Source organism: Stegostoma tigrinum, chromosome 1 (genome assembly GCF_030684315.1).
Source record: "Stegostoma tigrinum isolate sSteTig4 chromosome 1, sSteTig4.hap1, whole genome shotgun sequence".
In the NCBI taxonomy this organism is placed as follows: domain Eukaryota; kingdom Metazoa; phylum Chordata; class Chondrichthyes; order Orectolobiformes; family Stegostomatidae; genus Stegostoma; species Stegostoma tigrinum.
The window spans coordinates 39,503,391-39,522,167 of record NC_081354.1 but is presented as its reverse complement, the minus strand read 5'-3'; the positions used below and the strand labels follow the sequence as shown (position 1 = coordinate 39,522,167).

At 43.0% G+C, this 18,777-nt stretch overlaps 1 long non-coding RNA gene across 4 annotated transcripts in view; it reads left to right on the top strand.

Annotated features, from left to right (window-relative positions):
• Positions 1 to 18,777, top strand: part of LOC125459377 (uncharacterized) — a 132,128-nt gene that overhangs the window by 12,766 nt on the left and 100,585 nt on the right. For 2 of the 4 annotated variants that reach the window (XR_009445605.1, XR_007249004.2), the window contains exon 2: positions 15,793 to 16,013. The exons of the other annotated variants lie outside the window; for them this stretch is intronic. This is a non-coding gene — a long non-coding RNA (uncharacterized LOC125459377). The remainder of the gene's footprint in view (positions 1 to 15,792; positions 16,014 to 18,777) is intronic. 4 annotated transcript variants of the gene reach the window in all.

Genomic DNA, 18,777 nt, shown 5'->3' with positions numbered 1-18,777 from the left:
GACGAAAGAGGTTAGAAGAGATTATAACCAGGAGAGAGGGGTGCTTACTTTTGTTGGCTGCCTTCCTGAAGCAGCAAGAAATATAAATGGAGTCAAAGGTTCACTTGCGTGATGGACTGGGCAATGTTCACAATTGTCTTAAGGTCCTGGCCAGCCCACCTGCCATAACAAGTTATGATGCAACCAGAGAGAATGCTTTCTATGGTGCATCTATAAAAATTCATAAGAGTCTTTCCAGACAAGCCAAATATCTTTAGCCACCCAACGAAGTGGAGGTATTGCACTGCTTTCTTTACTGTCACATCAATGTAGGTGGAACAGGACAAATTGTTGGTCATCATCACTCCTAGGAACTTGATGCTCTCAACCATTTCCACTTCAGCTTCATTGATGTAGATAGCAGTATGCCCTCCACCTTGTTTACTGAAGTCAACGACCACTTCTTTCGTTTTGCTGACATTGAGGGACAGCTTGTTATCTTAACAGCATGTTACCAAACACTCTCTCTCTGTCCTGTATTCAATCTCATTTTTCCTGAGATCCAGCCTACAACAGTGGTGGCATCAATGATCTGTAGATGGAGTTAGGATAAAATTTGGACACGCAGTCACGAGTGTATAGGGAGTATAGTGAGGGGCTGAGTATGAAGCCCTGTGGGGTGCAGGTGTTGAGGATTATTGAGGAGGAGGTGTTGTTGCTTATTCTCATTGATTGTGGTCTGTGAGTCAAGAAGTCAAAGATTCAGTTACAGTGGGTGGAGCAGTCAACTAGGACTTGGAGCTTGAAGATTAGTTTGATTGGAATTATACTTTTGAAGGTAGATTGTAGTCAATAAGAAAACTGACGTAGTAGCCTTGTAATCCAAATTTCCCAGGGATGAGTGTAGGGCCAAGGAGATGGCATCTGCCATGGACCTGTTGCAACATTAGGCAAATTGTAATGGCAGACGGGGAGGCTAGAGCTGCTAGGAGCCATGAATAACCTCTCAAAGTACTTCATTATTATGGACATCAGGCAGACAGGGCAGTAGTCATTGAAGCACACTGCATGAGTTTTCTTTGGTGCCAGGATGATGATGGTCTTCTTGAAGCAATTGGAGACTTCAGTTCACAGTAAGAATCTGCTCTACTGACTGACTGCAGTGGACTGTTTCATGACAGAGGCCTCCTATCAACAGTTTCTCACTCCACACCACCGGTCTTGCACTTAAACTGTTCGGAGGTTCAGAGCAATCCAACAAAGATTATCTAAATGAGACCCTGTCGTGAAAATCACTTGGGCCTCCACATCCTCATACTTAGTTTTTTTTAAATTTGATCCACAGGATGTTGGTATCAATGGTCAGGCCAGCATTTATTCCTCAGATGGGTGCTAAGAGTAAATCACATTGTTTTGGATTGGAATCACATCTAGGCAAGACCTGATAAAAACAGCAGTTTCCCCTCCTGAAAGAGCATTAATGAATCAAATGTTTCTTCTTCCGACAAACAGCTGATGAGTGGCATGGTGGCTCAGCGGTTAGCACTGCTGCTTCACTGTGCCAGGGGTGTGGATTTGATTCTAGCCTGGGGGTGGTCATCTATGTAGATGCTTCACATTTTCCCTGTGTCTACGTCTGATTCTGTTGGGTGCTCAGGTTTCCTTCCTCAGTCTAAAGATGTACAGATTAGGTGGATTGGCCATGCTAAATTACCTATAGTGTCCAGGGATGTGTAGACTAGGCGGATTAGCCATGGGAAATGTGAGGTTACAGAGATAATGTAGAAGGCTGGATCTGGGTAGGATGCTGTTTGGAGGGGCGGTGCAGGATCAGGGCCAAATGACCTCTTTTCACACGGTTGAGATTCTATGATTCTCCATTTGACTCTTAATTCTAGATTTGACCCTGAATTACAGATTTTTATTGAATTCAAATCCCACTATCTCCCATGGCAGGATTCAAACCTGGGACCCCAGAACATTACCTGGAATACTTGGTTATTAGTTTAGCAATAATACCACTATGTCGTCACTTTTCCATGTGATTCATGTTGCATACAATCAGGCTGTCATCTAACTCCTGAAATCAGCTAAGTTTAGCGCATAAGATGTAGGAGCAGAACTAGGCCATTTGGACCATTCAATCTACTCTGCCATTCAATGAGATCATGACTGATAGGAACATATGAAACATAGGATCAGAAGTAGGCCATTCAGCCTGTCAAGTCTATTCCAACATTCAAATAGATTATGGCTGATCTGTGGCTTAACTCCATTTCTCTTAATACCTGATATTCCTCAACTTTCCTGCCTTTTCTACCTCACATATGATTGCTAATTAAATCAGAACAAAGAACAAAGAAAATTACAGCACAGGAACAGGCCCTTCAGCCATCCATGCCTGTTCCAATCCAAATCCTCTATCTAGACCTGTCGCCTATTTCCCAAGCATCTGTATCCCTCTGCTCCCTGCCCTTTTGTGTATCTGCCTAGATACGTCTTAAACGATGCTATCGTGCCCGCCTACCACATCCGATGACAATGCATTTCAGGCACCCACCACCCTGTGCGTAAAGAACTTTCCACACATATCTCCCTTAAACTTTTCCCTTCTCACTTTGAAATCATGACCCCTAGTAATTGAATACCCCACTCTGGGAAAAAGCTTCTTGCTATCTACCTTGTCTATACCTCTCATGATTTTGTAGACCTCAATCAGGTCCCCCCCAACCTCCATCTTTCTAATGTAAATAATCTTAATCTACTCAACCTTTCTTCATAGCCAGCGCCCTCCATACCAGGCAACATCCTGGTGAACCTCCTCTGCACCCTCTCCAAATCATCTACATCCTTTTGGTAATTTTGGCGGCCAGAACTGTACGCAGTATTCCAAATGTGGTCAAACCAAAGTCCTATACAACTGTAACTTGACCTGCCAACTCTGGTACTCAATACCCCGTCCGATGAATGAAAACATGCCATATGCCTTCTTGACCACTCTATCCATTTGTGTTGCCACTTTCAGGGTACAATGGACCTGAAGACCCAGATCTCTCTGTGCATCAATTTTCCTCAGGGCATTTCCATTTACTGTATAGTTCGCCCTTGAATTGGATCCTCCAAAATGCATCACCTCGCATTTGCTCGGATTGAACTCCATCTGCCATTTCTCCGCCCAACTCTCCAAACTATCTATATTCTGCTGCATTCTCCGACAGTCCCCTTCACTGTCTGCTACTCCACCAATCTTAGTGTCATCTGCAAACTTGCTAATCAGACCATCTATACCTTCCTCCACATCATTTATGTATATCACAAGCAACAGTGGTCCCAATGCAGATCCCTGTGGAATACCACTGGTCACAGTTCTTCATGTTGAGAAACTCCCTTCCACTACAACTGTGTCTCCTGTTGCCGAGCCAGTTCTCTATCCATCTAGCTAGTACAGCCTAGATCCCATACGATTTCACTTTCTCCATCAGCCTACCGTGGGGAAACTTATCAAATGCCTTACTGAAGTCCGTGTATATGACATCTACAGCCCTTCCCTCATCTGTCAACTTTGTCACTTCCTCAAACAATTCCATCAAGTTGGTAAGACATAACCTTCCCTACACAAAACCATGCTGCCTATCACTAATAAGCCCATTTTCTTCCAAATGTAAATAGATCCTATCCCTCAGTATCTTCTCCAGCAGCTTCCCCACCACTGACATCAGGGTCACCAGTATATAATCTTTGGGGCAGCACGGTGGCTCAGTGGTTAGCACTACAGCCTCACAGCACCAGGGACCCAGGTTCAATTCCAGCCTCAGGCAACTGTCTGTATGGAGTTTGCACATTCTCCCCATGTCTGCATAGGTTTCCTCCAGGTGCTCCAGTTTCCTCCCACAGTCCAAAGATGTGCAGACTAGGTGGATCGGCCATGCTAAATTGCCCGTAGTGTTCAGAGGTGTGTGGGTTAAAGGGGAACGGGTCTGGGTGGGATGCTTCAAGGGGCGGTGTGGGCTTGTTGGGCCAAAGGGCCTGTTCCCACACTGTAGGGAATCTAATTACCTGGATTATCCTTATTACCCGTCTTAAACAAGGGGACAACATTAGCAATTCTCCAGTCCTCCAAAACCTCACCAGTGCTCAAGGATGCTGCAAAGATATCTGTTAAGCTATTTCCTGTCTCACTTTCCTCAGGAATCTAGGATAGATTCCATCTGGACCTGGGGACTTGTCCACCCTAATGCCTTTTAGAATACGCAACACTTCCCCCCTCCTTATGCTGACTTGACCTAGAGTAATCAAACATCTATCCCTAATCTCAACACCCGTCATGTCCCTCACCTCAATGAATACCGAAGCTAAGTACTCATTAAGAATCTCTCTCATTTTCTCTGACTCCTCGTATAACTTCCGTCCTTTGTCCTTGAGTGGGCCAACCCTTTCTCTAGTTACCCATTTGCTCCTTATGTATGAATAAAAGGCTTTGGGAATTTCCTTAACCCTGTTTCGTAAAGATATTTCATGACCCCTTTTAGCCCTCTTAATTCCTTGTTTCAGATTTGTCCGACTTTCCTGATATTCTTCCAAAGCTTCATCTGTTTTCAGTTGCCTAGACCTTATGTATGCTTCCTTCTTCCTCTTTGCTAGTCTCACAATTTCACCAGTCATCCATGGTTCCCTAATCTTGCCTTTTCTATCCCTCACTTTCACAGGGACATGTCTGTCCTGCACTCTAATCAATCTCTCTTTAAAAGTCTCCCATAAATCAAATGTAGGTTTACCCTCAAACAGCTGCTCCCAATCCACACTCCCCAGCTCCTGCTGGATTTTGCTATAGTTGGCCTTCCGCAAATTCAGCACTCTTCTTTTAGGACCACTCTCATCTTTGTCCATCCCACTATTCTAAATCTTATGGAATTGTGATCACTATTCCTAAAGTAATTCCCTACTGAAACTTCAACCACCTGGACAGCTCATTCACCAACACCAGGTCTAGTATGGCCCCTTTCCGAGTTGGACTATTTACGTTCTACTCTAGAAAACCCTCCTGGATGCTCTTTACAAATTCTACTCCATCTAAACCCCTAACACTAAGTGAATCCCAGTCAATGTTGGGTAAAATCTCCCATCAACACCACCCTGTTGCTCCTAAATCTTTCCATAATCTGACTACATATTTGTGCCTGTGAGAATGGGAACTGCAGATGCTGGAGAATCCAAGATAATAAAATGTGAGGCTGGATGAACACAGCAGGCCCAGCAGCATCTCAGGAGCACAAAAGCTGACGTTTCAGGCCTAGACCCTTCATCAGAGAGGGGGATGGGGTGAGGGTTCTGGAATAAATAGGGAGAGAGGGGGAGGTGGACCGAAGATGGAGAGAAAAGAAGATAGGTGGAGAGGAGAGTATAGGTGGGGAGGTAGGGAGGGGATAGGTCAGTCCAGGGAAGACGGACAGGTCAAGGAGGTGGGATGAGGTTAGTAGGTAGGAGATGGAGGTGTGGCTTGGGGTGGGAGGAAGGGATGGGTGAGAGGAAGAACAGGTTAGGGAGGCAGAGACAGGTTGGACTGGTTTTGGGATGCAGTGGTTGGAGGGGAAGAGCTGGGCTGGTTGTGTGGTGCAGTGGGGGGAGGGGACGAACTGGGCTGGTTTTGGGATGCGCTGGGGGAAGGGGAGATTTTGAAGCTGGTGAAGTCCACATTGATACCATTGGGCTGCAGGGTTCCCAAGCGGAATATGAGTTGCTGTTCCTGCAACCTTCAGGTGGCATCATTGTGGCACTGCAGGAGGCCCATGATGGACATGTCATCTAAAGAATAGGAGGGGTAGTGGAAATGGTTTGCGACTGGGAGGTGCAGTTGTTTATTGTGAACCGAGCGGAGGTGTTCTGCAAAGCGGTCCCCAAGCCTCCACTTGGTTTCCCCAATGTAGATGAAGCCACACTGGGTACAATGGATGCAGTATTCCCCAAGCCTCCGCTTGGTTATTTGTGCCTGTATCTCACGCTCACTCTTGGGAGACCTGTAGTGCAGCCCCAACATTGTTAATGCACCCTTCCTATTTCTGAGCTCTGCCCATATTGCCTCACTGCTCATATCATCCATAGTGCCCTCCTTCAGCACAGCTGTGATATCCTCTTTGATCAGTAATGTAACTCCTCCACCCCTTTTACCTCCCTCTCTATCCCGCCTAAAGCATCTATATCCTGGGATATTTAGTTGCCAATCTTGCCCTTCCCTCAACCAAGTCTGAGTAATAGCAATAACATCATACTGCCAGGTACTAATCTAAGCCCTACGTTCATCTACCTTACCTACTACACTTCTCACATTAAGACAAATGCACCCCAGACCAACTGTCCCTTTGCATTCATCATTTGCTCTCTGCCTACTCTTCCCCATAGTCACACTGATTTCATTATCTAGATCCTTACAGGCTTTACTTATTACCTCTTTACTGTCCACTAGCCCTCCTCATTGGCTCCCATTCCCCTGCCACATTAGTTTAAACCATCCCCAACAGCATTAGCAAAAGCAGCCCCTAAGTCATTTGTTCCAGTCCTGCCCAGGTGTAGACCACCCGATTTATAATAGTCCCACCTCCCCCAAAACCAGTCCCAATGTCCCAAAAATTTGAACCCCTCCCTCCTGTACCATCTCTCAAGCCACCATTTATCCTGCCTATTCTTTCATTTCTACTCTGACTAGGACGTGGCACTGGTAGCAATCCTGACATTACTACCTCTGAGGTCCTACTTTTTAACTTGACTCCTAACTCCCTAAATTCTGCTTGTAGGACCTCATCCCATTTTTTACCTATATCATTGGTGCCTATATGCACCATGACAGCTGGCTATTCACCATCCCCCTTCAGAATGTCCTGCAGTCGATCTGAGACATCCCTGACCCCTGCACCTGCGAGGCAACATACCATTCGGGAGTCTCGTTTTCGACGACAGAACCGCTTATCTACTCCCCTTACAATCGAATCTCCTATGACTATAGCCCTTCCACTCTTTTTCCTGCCCTTCTGTACAGCAGAGCCAGCCATGGTGCCATGAACCTGGTTACTGCTGCCTTCCCCGGTGAGCCATCTCCCGCAGCTGAATCCAAAATGGTGTACCTGTTTTGGAGGGAGATGACCGCAGGGGACACCAGCACTGCCTTCCAACTTTTTTCTGCCTTTCGGTCACCCATTCCCTTTCTCCCTCAGCAATCCTAATCTGCGGTGTAAACAATTTGCTCAAATTGCTATTCATGACTTCCTCAGTATCGCGGATGCTCCAAAGTGAGTCCATCTGCAGCTCCAGGGCTGTCATGCGGTCCAACAAGATGTGCAGGTGGACACACTTCCTGCACGTACAGGAGTCAGGGACATCAGCCACATCCCTGAACTCCCACGTTGAGCAAGAGGAACATAACACTCCTGCCATTTTTACTCTTAAACTTAACTTAGTCCTACTATAATATCGAATAATAGATAAATGAAATGAAAACAATTGTACCAAATCACTCTGCTTACCAGCACATTATAAAAATAAGAAAAAGAAGAACACTTACCTTCTCAACATACCAACGTCTTTTCTTTGGTCAGAGGAGGAGGGCGGGCAGGAGACACTACACATGTAGTGTCTCGGGTTTAGCCACTGCCCAAATATATCAGCACACTCACGTTCCAAGAGAGCTATTCAACCTCTCTCACTCAGCTCCGCTGCCAAAATGAAGAACTTACCTACCTGAGACCCCGGTCCTCGCTCTCACTGCTCCTGCTTCTGCTGCTGCAAAGAATGGAGGCCACTGATTGCACAAGGTAAGTTTTTAACTGCGAAACTCACCTCCCGGCAAGCCCCTGGTCCTCACTCTCACTGCTCCTGTTGCTGCTGCTGCTGCTGCAAAAAATGCAGCTTTGAAAATAACCTAGCCTCAGCAGTTTTTGTATGATAAAGGATTCTACAGGTTCACTACCCTCTGAGGGAAGAAATTCCTCCACAGCTCTATATTTGATGACATACCCCTTAAATGGCCTACGGTCCTAAACTCTCTCACAAGGGAGATAACCTCTCTGTGTTTATCCTGTGAAGCCTACTAAGAATCTTGTATGTCTCAATTCATTCCTCTCTTATTCTTGTAAACTTCAATGCATACTAGCCCAATCTACTCATTCTTTCATCGTAGGAATATCCTTCCATATCCAAGATCAAATTAGTACACCTCATCTGGACGACCTTCAATGTTGTTCCCTAAATAAGGAGACCAAGACTGTTCACAGAAACGTTGGTGTGGTCAAACTAGTGTCTAGCATTGCTTTAGCAGATTCCTATTTTTATATTCCATTCCATTTGAAATAAAGGCTAACATTGAGTTTCCTTCTATCATATCTGCTAAACCTATATATCAGCTTTTTGTAATTTATGTGTGAGGATCTCCCAAATCTCTCAGTTTATCAGTTTCTGTATTCTTTTCCCTTTTAAATATTGTTCAGCTCTTCAACTCTTCCTGCCAAAGTATGTAACCTCACATCTTTCCACTTCTGTTAAGATTTTGCATATTCACTTAATGTGCCTAGATCACACTATAGAATCTTTTTGTCATCCTCAGTACTTTATCTTATATAACTGTGTGTCATCTGTAAACTTGGGAATAGCGCACTTTGCTTGCACAAGTCATTATTAATTTATATTGTAAATAATTGTGGCTGAGTCAGTGACCCCTGTGGCGCTCCTCCACTTATGAGTTGCTGACCGGAAAATATCCCTCCCCCATCCCCACTCTGCATCTTCTAGTAGTTAGCCATTCCCTATCCATACAAACACATAACATCTAACACCATGGGTTCTCACATTATGAAGTAGCCTAACATATGGTATCTTTTCAAAAACCTTTTGGATATTTAAATATGTTACATCCACTGATTCCCCTTTGTCTATCCTGTTTGCTACTTTCTCAAAGAAACCCAATAAATTTATGTGACATTATTTCCAATTCATGAAGCTATCCTGACTCTGTTTGATTATGTTGTGCATTTCTAAAAGCTCTGTTATTACATCCTTTGTAATATGCTCTAACATTTTCCAATGGCAAGTGTTAGGCTAACTTATCTGTTTATTTTTGTATCACTCTCTTTGAAGTAAGATGCTATGTTGGCAGTTTTCCAATTCTTTGGGACTTTTCCAGAAGTTTAAAATTCCTCAAGAATTACTAGCTGTGTATCAAATATCCCTGCAGTTACTTCATTTAATATCCTATCCTGAATTCCATCAGGTCCAATAAAAACTTATGGGTCTTTAGCCGTATTGGTTTGTTTAGTAATTTTTTTTCTAACAATAGTAATTGCTTATATACCCTTACCACTTATATCTCTCAACTGTTTAGCATTGGTGAATGATAGTAGTGTCTTCTACTTTGAAATTTGTTGCAAAGTGCCCATTAAAATTACCTGCCTTTTCCAATTCCACATTTTACATCCAAGTCTGATTCTCGAACGATACATAAAAAGTGTATATAAAACGCATGATTGTACCCTGGGAATGCTTTGCAAGTATTTAACGTTAATGAAAGTGAAATTAATTTTGTTGCATGTATGACCCCAAAGTGTTTTAGATGCTACAAAGTCTCATTAACAAAATGTTAAGGAATGCCCAATTTATCAATGTTTAGTTGAATTGGGTCAGAAGTCATAAGACACCAGGTTACCGTCTAACAGGTTTCGGAGCACTGCTCCTTTAGGACCTAATGAAGGAGCAGTGCTTTGAAAACTTGTGATTTCAAATAAACCAGTTGGACTACAACCTGGTGTCATGTGACTTCGGACTTTGTCCACCCCAGTCCAACACTGGCACCTCCACATCTTGGTCAGGGGAAAAATTGTAGTCTAGGCATTAGGTCATTTTCTACACTTCTTTGATTTTTTAACACTCCCCTAAATTTCTGGAGCATATAATAGAACTTACAATCTAATAAAATATCTAAAACACATAAACTTTGGCATTCCCTCATTCTATACTGGATCTTATTTCTAGGATATATGCAATTTCAGCAATGTCAGTGAAAAAGACAGTGAGGACACCATTCAGGTGATATCCCAAGTGGATTCACTGCTGAGTGACTGGCTTGGTGAACTTATTTTTAGTTCATACTAATCAACATGTATATTAAAAATGATGAGAGAACATCTTTCATGTTGGTTTTCACAATTGCTTCAAAAATAACATTGGAAGTCTTTCTATTCCCTATCTGGTGTGATGAGAAAATTAAAGCTGGAACTAATCTGGTGGCACATATTAATTTCTAGTTAACCTCAAAAGATTGCGATTATTCTTTGTCTATGTGTCCTTGACTTCAGAATGTCAATTGGCTGGTTTCCAGAGTGTGTACTACAGAAGAAAACTTTCTCGAGATACTGCTAGCTTGGGATTTAAAAGCTTCAAATTTCCAGTGAGCCTACCCACTTTTTATGCACATCCATGTCTACTTTTAAAAACTCAAAAGGACATGACCTCTCACAAAGGGAACTTGACCCATTGTGAAGTGGCCCTGAGACCTTTCCAAAAGTGGACTGACTTCTTCAAATTACTCCAGCTGTTTTAGACCTTTTGCTCAAATGCCTAAATCCCTTAAGTCAGTTTTTTTTCATATTCCACCAACTAAAGTTGGACTTGTTTTAAGGTTGCTGTGCATGTAGATGTATTACTGCCTCTGTGAAATATGTATTTGAAAACTATAACCAGTCCCTGTTTACAGCCCCAACCTCATTGAAAATTATGGCTGCTGGTTCATGGTTGCCAAATCTGGAATGGGCTCCGACACCATTTTGTTTAAGTCTCAGTGAAAATATGTGTCTACATATGTCAGCCTTGGCTCAAATCTCACATTGTTAGCATTAGATCAATCCTCATGATCTTATTGAGAATGCTGTACTCTCACTTTAATAGATAAATATTCACCAGTACACAGAGAATATACCCTTCCCCCTCAAGTGGAAATAAAAAATCCCATCAAATTATTGAACAACGGCAAAGGTATTCTCAATGTGTCCTGGACAATATTTATCCTTCAAACAATACTATTAAAGAAAGCAACTGTTCATTTTCTAATTTCTTGATGCAGGATTCTGTGTGAAAGTTCTTTGCGAGATTGTCCAAAATTGAGCATTTACTGTATTTCAATAGTTGAAAAGTATTGGAGGTTGTGACAGACATTTCCAGTATTTTTTTTAATTCAAGCCTGAAAGAGTAAGACAGAGCCTGGATAGCCTTTGGTCTCTCAAAGCCTCTTCACTATCTGCACAGCTCAAATCTGAAGTGGAATATTTGCAAATAGTCTGAATGTGTGGAGCTACAAGAATTTAACCGGGCAGAGCAGTTCACTTGATTTGATCCTCGGCCATTGGGCTTAATTTCTAGCTTCGCCACCACTGATGCACTGTAAGTGGAATATGTACAAGATGTACTGCAGCAACTCTGCAGAATTTTACAGGAACCTGAGCTATGTGAGCAACAGTAAGATTTATGGCAGAATCGGACAAGGTGTCCAGTGTGACTCATCTTGATATCAGGAGCATGTTGCTAAGGGCTTATTGCTAAGACATAACAATTTGTCAAGTAAGGGGAATTTTAGTTTATTAAAAATCTTGCTAATAGCCCAATTTATTTACTGTATATTCAATTTCTTATCTTACTAAATGTGCCAACAAGCTAGGCATTAAGAAAACTCAACAGAGGCAGCACCTATTGACCTAAGCTCATCCCTGCTGCAAGAAGCTTCTGCTTCGAATAGCACCGAACACAATCTCTAGGCATGATGCGGTTTGGACTCAATTTGGCATCCAACAATTTCCAAACTTTCAGGACCACAGGACATAGAAAAGTACAGCACAGTACAGGCCCTTCAGCCCACAATGTTGTGCCATGAAATAATCCTAATCCAAAAATAAAATAACCTAACCTACATTCCCCTCAATTCACTGCTGTCCATGTGCATGTCCAGCAGTCACTTAAATGTCACTAATGACTCCGCTTCCACGACTACCACTGGTAAACTATTCCACGCGCTCACAACTCTCTGAGAGAAGAACCTCCCTCTGACGTCTCCTCTATACCTTCCTCCTAACACCTTAAAACTATGACCCCTTGTGGCAGTCAATCCTGCCCTGGGGAAAAGTCTCTGGCTATCAACTCTATCCATGCCTCTCATTTCATTGTACACCTCGATCAGGTCACCTCTCTTCCTCCTTCTCTCCAGAGAGAAAAGTCCGAGCTCAGTCAACCTCTCCTCGTAAGACAAGCCCTCCAGTCCAGGCAGCATCCTGGTAAACCTCCTTTGCACCCTCTCCAAAGCCTCCACATCTTTCCTATAATAGGACGACCAGAACTGGACACAATATTCCAAGTGTGATCTCACCAGGGTTTTGTAGAGCTGCAGCATAACCTCGCTGCTCTTAAACTCAATTCCCGTTAATAAAAGCCAAAACACCATATGCTTTCTTAACAACCTTATCCACCTGGCTGGCAACTTTGAGGGAGCTATGCACTTGAACACCAAGATCCCGCTGTTCCTCCACACTGCCGAGAATCCTGCCTTTAATCCTGTATTCAGCATTTAAGTTCGCCCTTCCAAAATGCATCACTTCGCATTTATCCAGGTTGAACTCCATCTGCCATTTCTCAGCCCAGCTCTGTATTCTGTCAATGTCTCGCTGAAGCCTGCAATAGCCCTCGATACTATCAACGGCACCTCCAACCTTTGTGTCATCAGCAAACATACTAACCCTCCCCTCAACCTCCTCATCCAAGTCATTTATAAAAACTACAAAGAGCAGAGGCCCAAGAACAGAGCCCTGCGGGACACCACTCAGCACTGACCTCCAGGCAGAATACTTACCATCTAAAACCACTCTCTGCCTCCTGTCAGCCAACCAATTCTGAATCCAGACAGCCAAATCACCCTGTATCCCATACCTCCTGACTTTATGAATGAGCCTGCCGTGGGGAACCTTATCAAATGCCTTGCTGAAGTCCATGTACACCACATCCACTGCTCGACCCTCGTCAACCTGTCTCGTGACTTCCTCAAAGAACTATCATGGTACCTTTCCAGTCCACGTTCAGGCGTAGATTTTCATTGCAGAGCATACTGAACTACCAATGAAAACCAGCAGCAGGGACACTTTGCACACAGGGGCAAGCACCCATCTCACAGATTAGATGAGGCTGCACCTTAGGATGCAGCTCATTTGTTCTCTTTGTGTTTGTTCACTTAGAGTCTATCTACAAACTCACAAAATAATTTGCCATGCCTAACGCCCCCCGCCCCCCCCCGCCCCTCCACCGATGCTTTACCAGGTAGAGCAATGGCACTTCAGCCAGAGCTAAAGGCTAGTTGTATTGCCATTTTGACAAGCTCTTTTGCATTGACACACAGAATGGCATGGTGGCTCAGTGGTGCCTCGCAGCATCAGCGATGCCTAGGTTTGATTCCACCCTTGGGTGACTGTCTGTGTGGAGTTTGCATATTCTCTCTGTGTCTGTGTGGGTTTCCTCTGGGTGCTCCAGTTTCATCCCACAGTCCAAAGATGTGCACGTTAGGTGGATTGGCCATGCTAAATTGCCCATAGTATTCAGGAATGTATAGGTTAGGTGGGTTATGGGGGACGAGTCTGGGTGGGATTCTCTGAGGATTGGTGTGGATTTGTTGGGCCGTGGGGCCTGTTTGCATACTATAGGGATTCTATGAAATCAACACAAACTGGCTATTTGTCAGTGCAAATCTATTCAGGGCTTGGGGGAGGACATCTTGATGAGTTGCACACTAAGACATTGGTCTCACACCTATCGCATGACACTGCGGGGCTGGCTGTGCTCTCAATCTCCACCCTGCTTACTTTCTCCAACCCTTGGAAGTTCGTTCCAAGAAGATTTAATGTACCTCTTGCAAGAAGACCTTCAGTATATATGGCCCACATAACCAGAACGCAGTTGGCATTGCCCAAGTAAACTTCTTGGCCAATGACCTCTGCTATGGTGCAGGTTCCCTCCACCCAATCTGCAGAAAAGAGTGGCCCGTACTGCCCCTTGGGAGGGTGAACAGAAAGAAGCACATGAAGGCAATGATTGACTGTTAAATAATTGGTTTGATTCGTTCATTAGCTTTTGCTTTTCATGGTTTGTGAGATTGTCCCTGTGTCTGTGTAGGACCTGATTCTATCATTGCATCCAGTGGCATTACGCCTTGTGAAGTAAAAACCTTGAAATGGTGCAAGGTCTACCATGAGTGCCAATTACATCATATAGAACCAGGGGTAGAAATGTGTCTACATAACATTGGCTTACATAAACACCTTAGACCCCACCCCCCACCCCTCAATATCATGTACTGTTCAGCCAGCTGTGTGCACAGGAATATATATATCAGGCAGTTCCTCATGAGTGACAGTGAACTGAACAAACAAAGAGGATCAATGCTGCAGGAGATTCACAGAATTAGACACCGTGAATACCTGTGTCGTGAACATACTTTTTTTGCAACACCTCTGTTCTTCCTTTGTGAATGTCCAGTGGCTGGGTGAAGATGCAATCCCCTATTTCACACATTAGCTCATTTACCTTGCCTAGTGAAAGTGAGTTAATGACTATTCTCTTCAACATTCCCTTAAATACTCTCCTGAACGTTATACACATTCTATGTCCTTCACGATGGAAATGACCATGAGCAGTTCTCTGCCATTGCCTTTCCACTTCAGTGTTAGTGTGTCACTGAGAAACCCAACATCACCCTCACCTGCCTTTGCCCATTCCATGAGTGCCAAAGGCTTCACTCTTTTCTAGGTCACCAGTCAAGCCGTGTACATGTATAAAAACCTGCCTACCGCTCCCCTACAATCATCCTGTCCTTTCTCCTTATCTTCTGCAAATTAGGGTGATGAGAATGGCATGATCCATTTCTCAAACAACCTGTCAGTGCCAGCCCAAGTCTCTGACTGGTCACTGCACTAGTCACTGACTGCAGCAAACCTCTCCCCTGCACTGGCCCCCAGGTAGACAACAAATCGATTGAGACCTGCTCCCTGGAGCATAGAAGTATAGTTGACAACTACAAAGCCACCCTGTTGGGCACCTGACTACAGCTGAAACCAAGGACTGTTAAGGGAGGCGACATTTCACTAACTGCGATGACTACCCCCTGATCAATGGATGTCCCCCCGACCCCACTGCTGACTACTCCACTCAGATATATTGCACTGTTTGCTGCTGGTACAGTGAGTTTGGCATGAATGCTATTGGTTCAGTGATTAGACTGACATATGTGCCCTTGACTGACAACTATTACAAAGTAGTTACCTGATTGTATGCTTACATTAATTAGCACTGCATGGCACAGAGGGCATGCTAGGTTGACGCCAGGTGGATGCGAGTTGAGAGGTCAAGGAAGCAGCCCTGGTGGGCAGTCTGATAATGAGATAAGTTGGGCCAACAATTTAACAAGTAGTAATTGCCATTGCCACTGCCCTGGTGAGAATCTCACCTCGCCACATGTGACTGCTAAGAGATCAAGTGAAGAGTCGAGAGATGCAACCTGGCCACGTCAATGAGCTGAGTTCCTGTTCCTGCCCATGAAAGTGCCCTTTCGGCTGCGTTACAATGATATTTGCTATTGCACCCTGAGGTCCAGCATTGAAGTGTAGACTACACCATAGAGATCAGAGATGTGCCATATCAGATGTCAATGTCCATACAAGCGCTGACTTGTCTTTAGCCTATCTGGCTGCTCGTGGCACCCCTGCCTTGTTGTGACTTACCTTCATTTTGTGTGCTTTGCTTCCTCAGCTAGAGATACCAGGCTCATACTGTTTTGGTTATGGAGTGCATATGGCTTTTAACTTTGGAGTGTGCCCTCGGAGGCCGGTGCCTGATAACCAACATTAAGATCTGTTGGAGCAAGCAGCAAGCTAAAGTTACCAGATACCAGCTCCAATTTTCATGTCCAGAATTCGTGACACCAAGATTGTTTGGTGTATTTTCAAGACAGGAAATCGTATATTAAAGAGGTGAGATGTGGATTAATAATGAATAAGCACCTTAATCTTGCCACTGTCAAGTGAGAAACTTACCCCACCCCTCGACAAATGTATGAAAGAAGCATTGAGTTGCTCCTCATGTTGAGATAGGCCTCAGCCCACTTCTCCCATAATTCTTCTGCAAATCTCACCATTGACATTGTTACTCAGACCCCATAAGGTTCTACCCATATGCTCCCAGGCTAACTGATTAAACAATACTGGATATAGGAGTGAGTCCCAGAGAAATAGACAGGTGTAACAGCTATTGTGGCCAGCACATACCGTGGCCAACAAAGAATTTAAAAAGTGTTTTATCTCAAAACGATGGAACCCATGGAAATTTAAACTGAAAGGTTTATCTAGGCATGGCCAGAGGAAGGATTCATTGGTGTGAGCCATGATGTTTCCGGTTAGTTGAGGTCTGGAAATCTAAGTGAAAGACAATTGACAGTCAACAGATGTTACTGCTTAGCAAACCATGAAGAAACAAACCTGTGGAAGTTTGTAGTAATTTTGGTGCGGCTGTTGTAAATGCTGCAAATCTGTAAAGGGTAGGCTGTAATGTATGAATGCAGCATAGGATTATAAACATAGTTTAGTGTATTACTTACGCACTACATTATGGTTGGTTTATGTTAATTTTAGATTGTTTGTTACAGTAAAACTTTTAAATCTTGAAATCTTGTTATTCAATTCTTTTCTGCTGGTCACTGGGAATTCAAATCCTCTTTTTTTAAAATTATTGGTGATCAGAACCTTATCCAAACAGTAGCATCAGAGTTGCCCCAGTACTTCTAAATTGGGTTTGCAGCTGCAAACTTGGACTTGCTACATCTATTTTACCAGACCCAAATTTATCAAGGCCCAACTGTGAGGGGCCAATGTATTCAACCCCTTGGTCACCTGAAAAACACATGTTTGGCCTCGGATATTTCAGAGTTAAAGATGCCTAATAAGGCTTGATGCCCAAATGAATTTCTAACCTGTAAACTTAAACGGCAACAGCTTCATCACTGTACAAACATGCTATCAGTACTAACCGCTCTAGTAATGTAACAGATGCTGATAGCTGTAGATAATTTGCAAGGCAGGATAATCCTGATAAACAATGTCAGATATCTGGTCTAGTCTCATTCAAATATTTCATGATGATGTTTGGTGAATTAAGGAATAATGCAAATCACTACTGTATTCTATGGAGTAACAACTTCTCAATAATCTTGGTGTAAAAGTTGGTTTGATAGCAAAATGGGATATCATATTCTGCATTCACATCAACTCTTTTACTAAAATTAGCCAAAGGATGCATGCTATCCATTCTGTTCCTCAAGGGAATGTGTTTCATGTTGAATCAACAAAAAATACTATGCAATTTATTCTGAAGTGGTGTGTGACATTGATTTTCGCAATAAAAAAAATCAGGATTTTTAAATTTTCTGCTTGGTAGATTCAGTAAGAAACTTATTCATTGTCCAGGACACTGTCTGTGATCGAATTTGGGGATTATCTTTTAAACCAGTAGTAAAAGCAGAAATTTATATCACACCCTAAGTAGCCTGCAAAGTATTTAGCTTTACAAATGGATTTCTGTTGACCAAACCTAATTGTTATCAGTTAATGTGACACTGCTGTGGACATGCATGTCTGCAAGCTGGTGAATAAAGCCACAGTGGAGAATACACCAGGAATAGTTCACAAATCCATTTAATTTTTACTTTTGGAGGTATTTAATTCAGCCTATATTTTCCATGTCATGAGCCTTGGATCTTTTGTTGCATTTCTGGCTTCTTTATGCAAATTCATGAATCACATATGCAGGATTGGTAAATTAAAAGTAGATTATTTTCATATAGGTGAGAATATTTACATATGTATTACAGGATACCTCAACAAATATGTCTACACCAGGGATTGAGCAACCTCCATTATACTCAGCAATAACTGCCTACCCAGCTGAATAAACTGAAAGCTGCTGCTTTTATCATGGTTGCTATAGGAAGTATTTTGTGAAACCTGAAAAGGTTCAGAAAAAATTAATGACGACGCAGCCAGGGTTGGAGGGTTTGAGCTATTGGGAGAGACTGAATAGGCTGGTGCTATTTGCTCTGAAGCATTGGAGGCTGAGGGGTGACTTTATAGAGGCTTATAAAATAATGAGGGATGTGGACATGGTAAATAGCCAAAGTAAATAGACCCCTTCTGACTACTAACTATTCTAAAATAAAACAAGATTCTAATGGTATTATGCTCCAGCAAAAGAAGTACCACTTACATAAAATGAAAAGAACACAGACTTTACTCTTTCAAAATTACAGCCAGGTTACATGCCTTCCAGAATGTTCTATGCCTTCTTTGTCGAATTTTCTGTCAGAAACACCTTCCAACACCCTGTAAAGAATATTTACTATTTGTGCCGTAGGTACCTTTGATTGAGATGGTGCTTTCTCCAATGCTGAGGGAAAACTGTAAGAGTCAGTCATTCTCTCTTATGAGCTGAGAGCTATTAGCTCTATCAGATGGCAGTTAATTCTTGTGATTTTTTTCCAACTGCTCTCTCCTATTCTAACCTTGATGACACATCAAATTCTTACAGTAGGATTCACCCTTATGTGGTCAAAGCTGTCAGATTTTAATTTAATTGTTTTTTAGTATCTGTGTGTCTGATACAAATTGATTGGCTAAAATCAAAATTTACTGTCTTCATAACAAAATGAAACAGCTGCTTGGCCTGTTAACTATAAAGCCTTTTCGT